We start from the raw sequence: 9,419 nt of genomic DNA, 5'->3' as shown, positions 1-9,419 counted from the left end.
TGAATTATAATAAGGATCGACCTCGGGTCTATACTAAATTTTTATAATAAAGAACGACCTCTTGCCTATACTAAATTTTATACGCCACTTAATTATAGTATAGGTTAGTACTTCAACATTATAATAAAGATCGAACTCTTCCCTATACTAACTTGCATACGCAACTTCACTATAGTTAAGATTACAGTATTTATATTATACATCATTATAGATTATAAAAGGTTCAAATGTTCAAAGATTATAGAGTTAACAATTTTCCCACACCGGGAATCGAACCCGAGCCTGTTAAGTGAAAGTTAACTATCCTAGCCACTAGACCATATGGAACGATAAAGATGTATGATTTAAGAGCCATATGCATATTATTATTTCACCATACCAATTATAATAAGGCCAAAACAAAATCGTCGACTTGCAACCTTACTTTTGACACATTAGTTAAATCTTCATCAGGCTTAAAAAATTTTTTGCTAGTTTACATTAAAAGACGATCATTGGCATAACAAACAATTGGATACATTGGAATTTTACATAAGGGACTGATATACTTCATCATAAATGGTATTTGTTAATTAGATTTTTCTAATATAATTATCCATTATTATCCGGGTTGCAGCGGTAGCTAGCAACCTAGTAAGAGACGATCACCACCTATGTTAAGAAATATAAAACCCCCCAACTCCTAAAAAAAAGAGTCAGATCAAAACAAAAAGTGCACCATTAGAACCGCCTTGTCCAAATCCTCTATAAAGGAAACTTATCCGGGTTGCAGTGGTAGCTAGCAACCTATTAAGAGACGATCACGTCCAATGTTAAGAAATATAAAAACCCATAGTTCCTAACAAAGGAGTCAGATCAAAACAAAAAGTACACCATTAGAACCGCCTTGTCCGAAACCCCTGTATAGGAAACTTTCTGTCCCTTGGCTTGAACAGCAAGGGAAATATATTGGCTTGAAAATCAAGAAAAGTGGCAGCTACTACAACATTCTTCCTAAACGGGATATTTTTTTCTTTTTCTCTTTTTTTTCTTTGTTTCCAGAGATAGCTTGGCACTGGAACATCGTAGAGGGTTGTTCAATAGCTCATTTTAAAGGAAATTAATTGGGTTAAAAACATTTTGTAACTAAAATAAATTATTTCTAAAAGAGAATAAATTTTTCCACCAAAAACTGCATTTTCGATGTCTTTTCACACTGCAGTCTTTCAAACATAATCGTATACCAGTGGTAAGATTTGAACCCACGCCTCCGAAGAGACTGGTGGCTAACACCAGTGCCTTGGACCACTCGGCCAGGTTGCCTCTCATAAATAACTATATATATGAATCTGGGTTGCAGCAGTAGCTAGCAATCTAGTTAGAGACGATCAGTCCAATGTAAGAAATATAACAAAACTCCTAAAAATAGAGTCAGATCAAAACAAAAGTACATCATTAGATTTACATTAAAAGACGATCATTGGAATAACATACCACTGCACACATTGGACTTAGTTGGCTACTTGATTGCTTGAGTTATAATAAAGAACGACCTCTTGCCTATACTAAATTATATAGGCCACTTAATCCGGGTTGCAGCGGTAGCTAGCAACCTAGTAAGAGACTTATAATAAAGAACGACCTCTTCCCTATACTAAATTATATAGGCCACTTAACTATAGTACAGGTTAGTAAATCCGGGTTGCAGTGGTAGCTAGCAACCTAGTAAGAGACAATCACGTCCAATGTTGAGAAATATAAAAACCCATAGTTCCTAAAAAAGGAGTCAGATCAAAACAAAAAGTACACCATTAGAACCGCCTTGTCCGAAACCCCTGTATAGGAAACGTTCTGTCCCTTGGCTTGAACAGCAAGGGAAATATATTGGCTTGAAAATCAAGAAAATTGACTTTAACCACGTTATTCTCCCCAAACGGGATATTTTTTTCTTTTTTTTTCTTTTTCTTTTCCACAGATAGCTTGGCACTGGAACATCGTAGAGGGTTGTTCAATAGCTCATTTTAAAGGAAATTAATTGGGTTAAAAATTTATGGTAACTAAAATAAATTATTTCTAAAAGAGAATAAATTTTTCCACCAAAAACTGCATTTTTGATGTCTTTTCACACTGCAGTCTTTCAAACATAATCGTATACCAGCGGTAAGATTTGAACCCACGCCTCCGAAGAGACTGGTGGCTAACACCAGTGTCTTGGACCACTCGGCCAGGCTGCCTCTCATAAATAAATATATATGTGAATTTGGGTTGCAGCAGTAGCTAGCAACCTAGTAAGAGACGATCAGTCCCATGCTAAGAAATATATCAAAAGTCCTAAAAATAGAGTAAGATCAAAACAAAAGTACATCATTAGAACTACCTTGTCTGAAACCCTACTAGATAAATAATGAATGTCGTAGCTTTATATTAGAGCTATGAAGTGAATAGAAAAACATATAATAAAGAACGACCTCTTGCCTATACTAAAGTTTATATGCCACCTAATTATAGTATAGGTTAGTAGTTCAACAGACAGCTTGGCACTGGAACATCGTAGAGAGTTGTTCAATGGCTCATTTTAAAGGAAATTAATGGGGTTAAAAACCTTTTGTAATTAAAACAAATTATTTTTATTACATTAAGAAACGAAATGTAGCCCATAGTATATGAAGTAATAAAAGAAATTTATATAAATGATTATTTTAATTATATTCCTTAAGAAATCATCATAAGTAAAAATTTTCCATACGGAAATTGAACTCAAGCCAACTGGGTGAGAGTCATCCCAACCTCTAGACCATATAGGATATATTAAAACATCTGATTAATGAAGTTTATGTTAAAGAACAAATTATAAACCTAGTTAGCTGCCTGATTATTTGAGGATCGTCTCTTACTATTCCAAAGAAGAAAAGGCCGTAGGCATTTTCCTGTTTGTAATTTATAATCCGGGTTCAAGCGGTAGTTATGGTAATATAATAAAGAACGACCTCTTGCCTATACTAAATTTTATACGACACTTAATTATAGTATAGGTTAGTAATTCAACAGATAGCATGGCACTGAAACATCGCAGAGAGTTTTTCAATAGCTCATTTTAAAGGAAATTAATGGGGTTAAAAAGCTTTTGTAATTTTCACAAAGGACCGATATAGCTCATTATAAATGGTGTTTGTCAATTATTACATTAAAAGACGATCATTGAAACAAATAATTATTGCATACATTAGACTTAGTTAGCTACTTGATCGTTCGCGGTTCGTCTCCAACTATTTCAAAGAAGAAAAGCCGTAGGCTTTTTCCTGTTTGTAATATTTTCCAGTTTAATATCAGGGTTTCAGCGGTATTACATAAAGGATCGATATAGTTCATCATAAATGGCTACATTGAAAGAAGATCATTGGAGTAACAAAGCATTGCAAACATTGAACTTAGTTCGCTACTTGTTATAATAAAGAACGACCTCTTGCCTATGCTAATCCGGGTTGCAGCGGTAGCTAGCAACCTAGTAAGAGACGATCACGTCCAATGTTAAGAAATATAAAAACCCATAGCTCTTTAAAAAAGATTTTGTACTAAAGATCACCCTAAAACAACTAGATTAAGCCAGGGTCCGCACCATAATTTTACCGACTCATTTTTTTTTACCGAGTACCCAAAAACATTGGGGGAGAGGTGTCCCCTCCCCCCACACGTGATGGTCCTGAATTAATCATGTATACTATTATCATTTTAAGCAAGTTTGATTTCTTCTAGTCAAGAGATTTAAGGAAACAGCACAAGAGAAACGAAAGAAAAAGGAAATACTACATAAAGGACCGATATAGTTAATCATAAATGCTGTTTTTCAATACGGTTTTCCTTATATAATTATCTATTATTATGCAAAATGCAGTATTTTTTTGGGGAGGAGTAAAAAAAAATTGAACTGAAATTAGAATAATTCCTGAAAATTTAAATAATTACAGTAAAGAACGATCTCTCTCCCATAGTAACTGATATGTTACGTTAAAAGACGATCATTGGAATAAAAAATTATTTTATACATTGGACTTAGTTAGCTACTTGATCGTTCGAGGTTCGTCTCTTACTATTTCAAAGAAGAAAAAGCCGTAGGTTTTTTCCTGTTTGTAATATTTTCCTGTTTTTTATCAGGGTTACAGCGGTATCCGGGTTGCAGCGGTAGCTAGCAATCCGGGTTGCAGCGGTAGCTAGCAACCTAGCAAGAGACGATCACGTCCAATGTTAAGAAATATAAAAACCCATAGTTCCTAACAAAGGAGTCAGATCAAAACAAAAAGTACACCATTAGAACCACCTTGTCCGAAACCCCTGTATAGTATCCTAGTAATTATAATAAAGAACGAATATTTTACCGATTATCTACTAATAACCATATATGACGTAATAAGTGACATGACGTAATATCTAAAACATATTGTGTACTAATAACCATATATGACTTAATGAGCGACGTGACGTGAAAATTGAAAAAATTAATTTTTATCTTATTTTCGTTTTTAGTTCAGAATCGCTAAAGTTATAAACTGCAAAAATATTTATGGTGTCTGAACAATATTTTAGTAAAACACCGTTAACATACCCATTATTGAGAGGTGTAGAGGACACTAGCTACTAAGATTGGTAAATATGGATACCACGCTTCATTATAAACAAAGCCGACATCTTGAGTTTCCATAACCTTCCCCCAACCTAACTCGGGTTAAGGAATAACCAGTCGAAGTGCATAGAAAAATAACTCCCATCTAATTGTAAATTTGTGCATATCCGGACGCAAAAACTTAAACGTGATTCAGCAGGAACGTAACATGAACTGAACTAAAAACACCTAAATGAAAACAAGGTAAACTCATCTCTTCTTACGGACCAGGAAGTTTTGATCAATTAGAAGAACCAGTTATCATTGACCCTCTGGAACACAAATCACCAATATCCAGAGAGTAAAATCAGTTAGAACAAATTAAGTCACTTAGCATGGTGCCTCATCTCTAAGGAATGTTATAAGCCAGTGTGTTTTCGACCAGATTTAAGCTTTGAAAAATCAATTCATTTAAAGCGCAAATGAAAGCGAATGAAAGGGTGAAAAAGACATTAATCTGATAAAAAATGGATGACACACTGTGTTATCCAATTCAACACTAACCACAATGCTTTCCTTTGATTTCCTAATAACACAAGAGAGTTTAAAGTCGTCCTAATAGCACCAAAAAACGTGTTAATTACATCTAGTTATGCAGTTTAATTGTTATATTGCTATTTGTTAAAGTAATGTAATGCAACCAGTGGTGCCAATTCATGAAAAAATTAGGGGGAGGGGCAAATGGATTTTTCAAAATCTATGTTTTATTCAATTCTTTCATGGAAAACACCAAAAAAAAAGGCATTTTTCAATGAAAACACCACCAAAAAGGGTTTTTCTAAATCTATGGGGGAGGTAAAAACTCAATGGGGCAAGTGCCCCCCTTCCCTCCCCCAGTTGACCCCGTTGAATACAGCCTGAGTGCATTAGATCTAGTTATTTAGATACTAGTGTTGTCATCAGCAACGGTAGTTAACGTTGTCAGTATGCTTGTCCAGGCGGATCGGTGGGAGGATTATGCTTCTCCCTTTGAGATCGAAAAAATAGGATATATATATATATATATATATATATATATATATATATATATATATATATATATATATATATATATATATATATATATATATATATATATATATATATATATATATATATATATATATATATATATATATATATATATATATATATATATATATATATATATATATATATATATATATATATATATATATACATATATATATATATATATATATATATATATATATATATATATATATAAAAAAAAAAATATATAAGTATATATATATATATATATATATATATATATATATATATATATATATATATATATATATATATATATATATATATATATATATATATATATATATATATATATATATATATATATATATATATATATATATTCTTTCTCCTGTCCATATTTGATTACAAATATATCTAAAAAATTTAAAATTCATAATATTCTTCCAGGCAAAGATAAGATGGCTTCGGACCGGCCACCTTAAAATCCTGAATTCTCTTAAAATGTCTGGACATGTCTTATTCAAACTATGAAGTAAAGATTAAATTTTTATTATTGGCCACCCTTGAATATTTTGTACATGTTCACATACCATGTCATTATCATATGTTTATGGCAAGATGACTCTTGTCATTCAAACTGTGCTTGCATATGTTATACTTTAATGGATTTTCACCGGTGTGGGTTCTCATGTGTAGGGCAAGAGTATTCTTCTGACTAAAACTGTGCTTGCATACGTTACACTTGAATGGCTTTTCACCGGTGTGGGTTCTTATATGCATGGAAAGATTACTCGACGTTAAATGTACGCTTGTATGCGTCACACTTGAATGGCTCTTCACCAGTGTGGATCTTCACATGTTTTTTGAGGTTACTAGTTTGAGAAAAGCTCTTATTTCATGTATTGCACTTGTATGGCTTTTCACCGGTGTGGGTTCTCATATGTGTGGCAAGATTACTTGTTTTAGTAAAACTCCGCTTGCATACGTCACACTTGAATGGCTTTTCACCGGTGTGTGTTCTCGTGTGTATGGCAAGATTACCCTTGTGACTAAAACTTTGATTGCATACGTCACACTTGAATGGCTTTTAACTGGTGTGGGTCCTCATATGTATGACAAGATTACTCTTGTTATTAAAACTGCGATTGCATACGTCACACTTGAATGGCCTCTCACCAGTGTGGATCCTCACATGTTGAATGAGCTGACTCTTTTGAGAAAAGCTCTTATTACATGTATTGCACTTGTATGGCTTCTCACCGGTGTGGGTTCTCATGTGTATGACGAGATTTTTCTTCTGACTAAAACAGTGCTTGCATACGTCACACTTGAATGGCTTTTCACCGGTGTGGGTTCTCATGTGTATGGCAAGATTATTCTTAAGATTATTGCATATTGATCGTTTCTCGTCATTCTGAAAAGATATTTTATTCTTCTGATTTGCGGCGTCCTCTTCTGTTTTGTATGGTAGTTTCTTCAGCTGGTTAGTCAGCTCCTTTGTGGCTGGATTTTCATCAAAAATGTCTACTGGTGAGATATTTGTATTCGATAGCTCAGTTTTAGTACAGTCTGTTAGAAACCGATTGGACTGATTGGTTTCATTCATTGAATTCATCTTTGAGGGTTCAAACTCATGTAATCATGTATTGAGTTGTTTCTATCAAACAAAAAAACAAACTAATTTAAAAATTTTTAGGTATTTTTGTACTATGAATTAAAACATTAAAATTATTGCTCGGACACCATAAATATTTTTGAAGTTTACATAATAACTTTAGCGATTCTGGGCTGAACCTAAAAAATTTTCATGTTTTTTTTTCATGCCTTAAAAAGACATTGCGTGTATCCTTAGCAAATGAAATTCGGTAATGATTTTTTTGGAATATATATTCCAAAGAACGCATGCTGCTCGGGAGTTTTTTCTTTTACAATAACGTTTTTTTCTAAAAAAAGGTTTTTTAAGCTTTTGGTTACTATGGGCTGCGGTCCGCCTTTTACTAGGTTGCACCTAGAGCTGTAACCATGATTATCTGAGGGATTACACTGTCTCCGGAGAAATCTTCATCAATTAATATTCAAACTTGGAGTAACTTTTGGAGATTAACAACCATTATAGAGAATGGATTTTATACTTTTGTTTTGTGCTTTATTCTTTCGGTTCTTTGCTGTATACATTTTTTGGACAGATTATTCTTCAAAGAATAAATTGTGGTAGAAACTTGTAAAGTAAATAGTGAATGAAAAACAAATTTTATTTTAATTTTTTTTTAATTAAAGAAAACTGAGAAAAGTATCTAAGCCGACCAACCAAAACATTTACTTTAAAACACAGCACAACAGAAAAAATATTGATAGCATCATGAAATATAACTTTTGATTTTGGTTACCATGGGGTGCGGTTTGGCTTTACTAGGTTGCAGGTACAATTGCAGCCATAATTTTATAACCACTCCACACACCCCCACACTCTTTTCAGTTACTACAAGCTATAGTTTGTTTTCACTGTAATTCTTTAAAACAAGCCATTAAACTGCTCTCTATGATGTTCCAGTGCCGCGCTATACAAACAGGAAAACGCCTATGGCTTTTTCTTACTTGGAGTAGTAAGAGACGACACTCAGAGAATAAGGCAGCTGAATAAGTTAAAAATGTGCTGCGGTTTTTCTTTACTAGATGTCATTTTTCTCTACAACCATGATACCAATGAAACTTATATAATTCTTTTTATAAATAACTACACTGAATAGCTTGTAAAAATTGTCTGAAGAACTGAAGCCTGATGTCTCCGGAGGGCCAATTACTCCCATACCCCCCTTCGAATCCCAGTCCCGACACTTTTTTGAAACTTTCTCAAGACACCGGTGTTTGTTACATAATAGGGAGAACTTTCAGGGCCTTGCCAAATCAAGATGCAAACGTAGACGTTACCTCATAGTTTTTGATTGCATAAAAACTTAGGGGTGTAGGGGGGACCTTGAGAGACCCTCCCCAGTAGGGAACCTTCAAGACACCGGGTCCCTTGCAACCAACTCCAACGGGAGACCTAGCATTCAATTTCACCGGGCCCCTAACAACCATTTACAACGGGGGCCCTAGTGGGTAATTTCAGCGGGGGCCCCTAGCAGTCGATTCCAATGGGTTCCTAACATTCAATTCCACCGGGACCCTAGCAACCAATTCCAACGGGGGGCCAGCTAGTCAAGTGGGGAACCCCCACTCGTAACTGAGAATGACGTAATCTCTCATGACATGCTAGAGATTAGGGCCTGTGGGGATCCCTCGCTTGCAACTGAGGATGACGCATTCTTGCGTGACATGTTAGAGCTCAGGGCCCGTGGGGAACCCCCTGTTGTAACTGAGGATGACACATTCTCGCGTGATATATTAGATGTCAGGGCCCGTCAGTCATGCGAGAAATCCCCGATTGTAACTGAGGACGTCACACACGTGGGATGTTGTAATACATTCAGAGATATTTCATTTTCTTCAAGATTTTTCTCCCCCTTTTTTCTTCGAGACATTTTCTTCAAGACTTTTTTCCACAGGGAACTTTTATAATCTAAAGATTTTTGTCCGCTTTAGGAATCGAAAGAGATTTCTCCACCAATGGAACAATGCCTTAACCGGCTCGACCAAGAAGCAGTTGATGTTATCCGGATTGCAGTGGTAGCTAGCAACCTAGTAACAGACGATAACCTCCAAAGTTAAGAATTATAATAACCAATAACTCCTAAAAATAGAGTCAGGTCAAAAAAAGTATACCGTTAGAATCGCCTTGTCCAAAACC

The 9,419-nt window shown here is 34.6% G+C and overlaps 1 pseudogene; it reads right to left on the bottom strand.

The window, feature by feature from the left end:
* Positions 1-6,232: 6,232 nt before the first annotated feature.
* Positions 6,233-7,247, bottom strand: LOC148956793 (uncharacterized; annotated as a pseudogene).
* Positions 7,248-9,419: the final 2,172 nt, after the last annotated feature.

Source organism: Artemia sp. Qi Xiang Cuo, chromosome 1 (assembly GCF_049724085.1).
Source record: "Artemia sp. Qi Xiang Cuo chromosome 1, ASM4972408v1, whole genome shotgun sequence".
NCBI lineage: Eukaryota > Metazoa > Arthropoda > Branchiopoda > Anostraca > Artemiidae > Artemia > Artemia sp. Qi Xiang Cuo.
The sequence above is the reverse complement of the archived record's forward strand: the minus strand, read 5'-3'. Positions and strand labels throughout refer to the sequence as shown.